The sequence below is a fragment of the Coregonus clupeaformis genome, chromosome 8 (genome assembly GCF_020615455.1).
Source record: "Coregonus clupeaformis isolate EN_2021a chromosome 8, ASM2061545v1, whole genome shotgun sequence".
Classification (NCBI taxonomy): Eukaryota; Metazoa; Chordata; class Actinopteri; order Salmoniformes; family Salmonidae; genus Coregonus; species Coregonus clupeaformis.
This window is the reverse complement of record NC_059199.1, coordinates 59,941,427-59,949,963: the sequence shown is the minus strand read 5'-3', so window position 1 is coordinate 59,949,963 and position 8,537 is coordinate 59,941,427.

Here is an 8,537-nt window from a genome sequence, read left to right as displayed (position 1 = left end):
GACCAGAATTGAAGAACCCTGCTCTAAAGAGTGATATCCTGAAGAGTGATGTCCTGAAGAGTGAGGTCCTGAAGAGTGATATTGTCACGCCCTGGCTCTGGGGACACTGTTATGTTGAGCCAGGGTGTGTAGATCTATGTTCTCTATTTCTATGTTGGCCTGAGTGACTCACAATCAGAGGCAACGAGTGTCAGCTGTTTGCTGGTTGTCTCTGATTGGGAGCCATATTTAAACTGTCGGTTTTTCCTTTGTTTTTTGTGGGTTCTTGTTTCAAGTTGGTTGTGTTTGACCGTGTACTGTCACGTTACCGTCTTTGTTGTTTTGATCGCGTTTCGCTCAATAAAGAGTATGTTTGCCTGCAACGCTGCGCCTTGGTCCTCATCTGTTCCCGACGATAGTGACAGAAGAACCCACCAAGACAGGACCAAGCAGCGTGAAGAGGAGAGAGGATGGACCTGGGATCAGTGGAGTAGGAGTCTCGACTGGGCCCAGCCAAGTGAAGAGCAGAGAGGCTGGTCTATGGAGCAATGGATTAAGAGTCTCGACTGGGCCAAGCCAAGTGAAGAGCAGAGTGGTTGGACTTTGGAGCAGTGGGGTGAGAGTCTGGCGAGAACTAGGGAGGCCTGGTCCACGGGGAGGAGAGACACCCAGAATTTTTTTAGCGGGGGGCTCACGACGTGGACGTCGGAGCAGCAGGAGGCCGCGATAGAGCGGTCCAGCGGGTTGACAGAGGAGGCCGCCAGGTTACGGGGGCCACTGGTGTTAAAGGGGAAGGAGAGTGTGGAGGCACGGCGAGAGGTACTGGGGTGTGTTACCAGTCCGGTCCGGCCCGTTCCTGATCCCTGCATAGGGCCAGTGGTGTGTGTCCCCAGTACGGTCCGGCCTGTCCCTGTTCCTCGCATCGAGCCTGTGGTGCGTGTCGTCAGCCGGGACCGGCCTGTTCCTGCTCCCCGCACCGAGCCTGTGGTGCGCGTCGCCAGCCCGGCCCGGCCCGTTCCTGCTCCCCGCACCAAGCCAATGGTGCGTGTCGCCAGCCCGGTCCGGCCCGCTCCTGCTCCCCGCACCAAGCCAATGGGGCGCGTCGCCAGCCCGGTCCGGCCTGTTCCTGCTCCCCGCACCAAGCCAATGGTGCGCGTCGCCAGCCCGGTCCGGCCCGCTCCTGCTCCCCGCACCAAGCCAATGGGGCGCGTCGCCAGCCTGGTCCGGCCTGTTCCTGCTCTCCGCATCAAGCCTGTGGTAGGCTTCGTCAGCCCAGTCCGGCCCATTCCTGCTCCCCGCACCAAGTCTGTGGTGCGTCTCGTCAGCCCGGCTCGGCCCGTTCCTGCTCCCCGCACCAAGTCAGTGGTGCGCTTCGTCAGCCCGGCTCGGCCCATTTCTGCTCCCCGCACCAAGTCTGTGGTGCGTTTCGTCAGCCCTGTCCGGCCCGCTCCTGCTCTCCACACCAGGCCAGGGGTGTGCGTCGTCAGTCCAGCACGGCCCGTGCCTGTTCCCTGCACCAAGCCAGGGGTGCGTATCGTCAGCCCGGCTCGGCCCGTTCCTCCTCCACGCACCAAGCCAGGGGTGCGCATCGTCAGCCCGGTCCGGTCCATTCCTGCTCCACGCACCAAGCCAGGGGTGCGTATCGTCAGCCCGGTCCGGCCAGTTGCTACTCCACGCACCAAGCCAGGGGTGCGCATCGTCAGCCCGGTCCGGTCCATTCCTGCTCCACGCACCAAGCCAGGGGTGTGTATCGTCAGCCCGGTCCGGCTAGTTGCTACTCCACGCACCAAGCCAGGGGTGCGCATCGTCAGCCCGGTCCGGTCCGTTCCTGCTCCACGCACCAAGCCAGGGGTGCGTGTCGTCAGTCCGGCTCCGGCCAGCGGGGCCAGACTGGACCAGGGGTACTTTGGGGGGTTGGAGAGGGAGTGGGGATCGGGCCCAGAGCCGGATCCGCCGCCAAGGCGGAGTGCCCACCCGGTCCCTCCCCTGTGGTATTTAGTTGGCGCGGTCGGAGTCCGCGCCTTTAGGGGGGGGTACTGTCACGCCCTGGCTCTGGGGACACTGTTATGTTGAGCCAGGGTGTGTAGATCTATGTTCTCTATTTCTATGTTGGCCTGAGTGACTCCCAATCAGAGGCAACGAGTGTCAGCTGTTTGCTGGTTGTCTCTGATTGGGAGCCATATTTAAACTGTCGGTTTTTCCTTTGTTTTTTGTGGGTTCTTGTTTCAAGTTGGTTGTGTTTGACCGTGTACTGTCACGTTACCGTCTTTGTTGTTTTGATCGCGTTTCGCTCAATAAAGAGTATGTTTGCCTGCAACGCTGCGCCTTGGTCCTCATCTGTTCCCGACGATAGTGACAGATATCCTGAAAAGTGATATCCTGAAGAGTGATATCCTGAAGAGTGATGTCCCTAAAGAGTGATGTCCTGAAGACTGAGGTCCTGAAGAGTGAGGTCCTGAAGAGTGATATCCTGAAGAGTGATGTCCTGAAGAGTGAGGTCCCTAAAGAGTGATGTCCTGAAGAGTGATGTCCTGAAAGTTAAATAATCAAACTCACAGTGAACCAGTCAAAACAATGTTACTGTAACGCAATGCAGTGCCTCTGTTTACAAACTACTGCACACACACAAAAACACACACACAGTGAATTCTGAAAACTTGAAGCATTATTTTGAGAAGAGTCGACCAGTAGCCTATTATTATCAAAGTGAACTGCATCACCTCAAATGCTCTACTCAGCTAAATATAATGAAAACTCATCCTCAATCAATCAATCTTTATTATTATCCTGAAGGGTTTAGCACAATACAAGTTCCATATCAGAGATGTGAGCCTATTGACCCTCCCATTAGGTTAGATAATCTTAACTGAGGAAATGTGGATATAACAGCTCTCCCATTCATATTGATAACTGTTCAGCTCTGACACAAACAGAGTGTCATGACTTCGGTCGAGGCTGCCTCCCCTCCTTGTTTCGGACAGGCTTCGGCGTTCGTCGTCACCGGCTTACTAACCATTTACATGTACATTTACATCATAGAGCAGACACTCTTATCCAGAGCGACTTACAAATTGGTGCATTCAACTTAGGATAGCCAGTGGGCCAACCACTTTCTTTTTATGGGGGGGTGGGGGAAGGGGGGGTGGAAGGATTACTTTTCTACAATTCCAGGTATTGCTTAAAGAGGTAGGGTTTCAAGTGTCTCCGGAAGGTGGTCAGTGACTCCGCTGTCCTGGCATCATGGGGGAACTTGTTCCACCATTGGGGTGGCAGAGCAGTGAATAGCTTTGACTGGGCTGAGCGGGAACTGTGCTTCCATAGAGGTAGGGGGGCTAGCAGGCCAGAGGTGGATGAACGTAGTGCCCTCGTTTGGGTGTAGGGTCTGATCAGAGCCTGAAGGTAAGGAGGTGCCGTTCCCCTCACATCTCCGTAGGCAAGCACCATGGTCTTGTAGTAGATGCGAGCCTCAACTGGAAGCCAGTGGAGTGTGTGGAGGAGCGGGGTGACGTGAGAGAACTTGGGAAGGTTGAACACCAGACGGGCTGCGGCGTTCTGGATAAGTTGTAGGGGTTTAATGGCACAGGCAGGGAGCCCAGCCAACATAGAGTTGCAGTAATCCAGACGGGAGATGACAAGTGCCTGGATTAGGACCTGTGCCGCTTTCTGTGTAAGGTAGGGTCGTACTCTGCGAATGTTGTAGAGCATGAACCTGCAGGATCGGGTCACCGCTTTGATGTTAGCAGAGAATGACAGGGTGTTGTCCAGGGTCACGCCAAGGTTCTTTGCACTCTGGGAGGAGGACACAATGGAGTTGTCAACCGTGATGGCGAGATCATGGAGCGGGCAGTCCTTCCCCAGGAGGAAGAGCAGCTCCGAGGTTCAGCTTGAGGTGGTGATCCGACATCCACACTGATATGTCTGCCAGACATGCAGAGATGCGATTCAGAAGGGGGAAAGGAGAAAATTAATTGTGTGTCATCTGCGTAGCAATGATAGGAGAGACCATGTGAGGATATGACAGAGCCAAGTGACTTGGTGTATAGAGAGAATAGGAGAGGGCCTAGAACTGAGCCCTGGGGGACACCAGTGGTGAGAGCACGTGGTGTGGAGACAGATTCTCGCCACGCCACCCCAATCATCATGACAATTGTCTTGTCTTGTCAATCACACACACACCTGGTTCCTATCCCCTAATTAGTCTGTGTATAAGTGTTCCCTCTGCCCCCTTGTCCTTGTGGGTGATTGTTATTTGTGAGAGTAGTGTAGCTTGGTGGAGCTACTCGTAACATATTGTTGCCAGGGTAGATCTTCCCCTGTGCCTATGTGTTATTGGACATCCATTACAGTGTATTTGCCAGTGATGATAGTTTCCCCTGTACCTGTTTCGTTGATCGCTATTTGAGCGCATTTGTGTGTCTACTAAGGAATAAACTCTGTATTCGGTGATTACCCTCCTGCGCCTGACTCCTTTCCATCACACTCATCACAGAATCACCCACCCGATATGGAGTCAGCGGGATAAGAGCGCATGCCTGGAGTCGAGGCACGGGTCCAGGAGCATTCCACGATGCTGGCCAGCTTGGGGGAAGCGATGGATCGGGTTCTTCAGGTGGTCCAACGCCTGGAGAGGAGAGGACCCGATCTGTCGAGACCAGCTGGCCAACCGGATCCAGCCACCTACACCCCAGCACCCGGAGGGTTCCAAATATCCCGACCACGGGCGTTTGATGGGACGGCGGCGCTGTGTCAAGGATTCCTTCTCCAACTGGAGCTTTACTTCGCCAGCATCAGGCCGGTGCCATCGGAGCGGGAGAAGGTGTCCAACCTCGTTTCCTGCCTCTGTGGGAAAGCCCTGGGGTGGGCCAATGCGGTGTGGAATGAAGGAGGAGCCGTGTTGGAGGACTACGGGGAGTTCGCTCACCTCCTTCGGGAGGTCTTTGATCACCCGCCCAAGTGTCGAGAGGCGGGCGAGCGGCTGGTCCACCTGAGGCAGGGGACGAGGACCGCGCAGGTCTTCGTGTTGGAGTTTCGGACGCTTGCAGAAGGGTCCGGGTGGAACAAGCGGGCCCTGATCAACCATTTCCGGTGCCATCTGCGGGAGGACTTCCGACGGGAGCTAGCCTGCCGGGACACCATGTTGTCCTTCAATAAACTGGTGGACATGGCCATTCATTTGGACAACCTGCTGGCAGCCAGAGGACGTCCTGGTAGGGGTCTGCCCGTTTCCACCCCGGACGACTCGGATCCTGAGCCGATGGAGCTGGGTGGAGCCACTGGCCGAGAGAGCGGAGGAGGACAGCAACAGTGCCACTCTGGTGGCACGAAGGGACAATACACCACACATCGTAGTCAACGTTCTTTTGGGCCTGGAGGCAGCAGGCAGGGCACTCACGCATCACCCTAGGTATCGAACACCTTGTTCAGAGCCCTCTGCTGCGCACTGTACCCTACCTATCCACTTTCCCGATCACATGGTAGTTCTCCAGTGTAAGGCGGTAATCGATTCAGGCGCAGCTGGGGACTTTATGGACAGGGCATTCGCACCCCGTCAAGGCATTTCATTGGTTCCCCTATCCATTCCACTCCCCATCAGAGCACTAGATAGTCGACCATTAGGGTCCGGGTTTGTTACGGAAGTCACTATCCCAGTCACCATGATCACCCAGGAGACTCCGTGTAAGCAGGTTATTTTTTGGACTATTGAATCTCCTGCTTTCCCTGTGGTATTTGGTATCCCTTGGCTAGCACTCCACAACCCCACCTTCTCATGGCCGCAGAGGGCTCTCACGTGGTGGTCGCGAGAGTATCAGGGTAGGTGTCTAGATGTTTCCGTTGGTGCAACCACGGTGGAAAGTCCAGACGGTACCTCCACCGTGCGCATTCCCCACGAATACCTCGATTTGGCACACGCGTTTTCAAAGACATGAGCAACTAAATTACCACTTCATCGGGCGGGGGATTGCGCGATAAACCTTCAGGTAGACGCTGTACCCCTCAGGAGTCATGTATACCCCCTGTCGCAGGCTGAAACGGAGGCTATGGAAACATACGTCCCCGAGTCCCTGGTCCAGGGGTATATACGTCCCTCCACTTCACCCGCCTCCTCGAGTTTCTTCTTTGTGAAGAAGAAAGACGGCGGTCTGCACCCGTGCATTGATTATCGATCACTGAACAAGGAAATGATTAGATTTAGTTATCCTCTTTTCCTTATTCCTTCAGTGATTGAGTCAATGCATGGGGCGCGCTTCTTCACTAAGCTAGATCTCAGGAGTGCATACAACCTGGTGTGTGTTTGGGAGGGGGATGAGTGGAAGACAGCATTCAGCACAACCACGGGGCATTATGAATACCTGGTGCTTCCTGGGCTATGCCAACACTATCTGAGGTTTATCCGGGGCTTTGGAAAGGTTGCAGCTCCCATTACATCCCTGTTGAAGGGTGGGCCGTCCCGGCTCCGCTGGTCTGCTGAGGCTGACCTGGCCATCAGGAGACTGCGGGGTCTGTTCACCTCAGCTCCGGTACTGGCCCACCCCAATCCATCATTACCGTTCGTAGTGGAGGTGGATGCGTCCGAGGTAGGGATAGGCGCTGTCCTGTCCCAATGCTCGAGCACGCCACCCAAGTTCCGCCCCTGTGCCTTCTTCTATAAGAAGCTCAGCCCGGCGGAGCAGAACTATGACGTTGGTGATGGAGCTTTGACCGTGTGGAGGCATTGGCTCGAAGGGGCGAAACACCCTTTCTTCGTCTGGACGGACCACCGTAACCTGGAGTACATCCGGGCAGCAAGGAGGCTGAATCCTCGCCAGGCCAGGTGGGCCCTATTCTTCACCCGGTTTGATTTTACACTGTCATACATTCCGGGTACGAAGAACGTGAAGGCATACGCACTGTCCCGGCTGTATGACACAGAGGAGAGGCCCAGAGACAACACCCCCATATTCCCAGCCTCCTGCATTGTGGCGCCGGTAGTATGGGCGATGGACGCGGATATAGAGCAGGCATTATGCACAGATCCATCTCCACCTCAGTGTCCAGCTGGGCTGCGGTACGTGCCTGCTCTTATCCGTGATCGTCCGATCCACTGGGCACACACGTCACCCTCCTCTGGTCACCCATGTATTGGTCGTACAGTGCGCTGCTTGATCGGAAAGCACTGGTGGCCTACCTTGGCTAAGGACGTGAGGGTGTACGTCTCCTCCTGCTCGGTGTGCGCCCAGAGTAAAGCACCTAGGCACCTCCCAGCGGGTAAGCTACAACCTTTACCAGTTCCACAACGACCATGGTCTCACCTTAGTATTGATTTATTGACTGATCTTCCCTTCTCCCAAGGGAACACCACCATCCTGGTCGTTGTGGACCACTTCTCCAAGACCTGCCGCCTCCTTCCTCTGCTCGGTCTCCTCACGGCCCTGCAGACTGCGGAGCCCCTGTTTACTCACGTCTTCCGGCACTACGGGTGCCAGAGGATATAATGTCCAACCGAGGTCCCCAGTTCACATCCAAGGTTTGGAAGGCGTTCATGGAATGTCTGGCGGTGTCGGTCAGCCTGACCTCTGGGTTCCTCTCCGAGTCAAATGGGCAGGTGGAACGGGTGAATTAGGATGTGGGTAGGTTCCTGTGGTCCTACTGCCAGGACCGGCCGGGGGAGTGGTTGGTGTTCTTGCCATGGGCAGAATATGCCCAGAACTCTCTCCGCCACTCCTCTACTAACTTAACACCATTCCAATGTGTTTTAGGTTACCAACCGGTTCTGGCACCGTGGCACCAGAGCCAAACCGAGGCTCCTGCGGTGGATGACTGGTTCGGCGTGCGGAGGAGACGTGGGACGCTGCCCACGTTCACCTCCAGCGCGCCGTGCATCGTCAGAAGGCCAACGCTGACCGTCACCGCAGTGAGGCCCCAGTCTTCGACCCGGAATCTGCCCCTCCGCCTGCCCTGCCGGAAGCTGAGCCCGCGGTTTGTGGGGCCGTTCAAAGTCCTGAGGAGAATCAACGAGGTCACGTATAGGTTATTACTTCCCCCTGATTACTGTATTAACCTCTCGTTTCATTTGTCTTTCCTCATGCCGGTGGTGGTTGGTCCGCTCCAGGAGTCTGAGGTGCGGGAGGTTCCTCCATCTCCTCTGGACATCAAGGGGGCCCCGGCATACTCTGTCCGTTCCATCCTGGATTCGAGGCGTCTGGTGGGTCAGTACCTTGTGGAGTGGGAAGGGTACGGTCCGGAGGAACGGTGCTGGGTCCCGGTGAGGGATATCCTCAATCCCTCCCTGTTGTGGGATTTCCACCGTCGCCATCCGGCTCGCCCTGCTCCGCGTCTTCCTGGCCGTCCCCGAGGCCGGGGTCAGCGCGCTCGTGGAGCTGCGCGTCAAGGGGGTGGGGGGTCACGACTTCGGCCGAGGCTGCCTCCCCTCCTTGTTCGGGCAGGCTTCGGCGTTCGTCGTCACCGGCTTACTAACCACTGCCGCTCCATTATTCATCATTCCATTTGTCTTGTCTTGTCAATTACACACACCTGGTTCCTATCCCCTAATTAGTCTGTGTATAAGTGTTCCCTCTGCC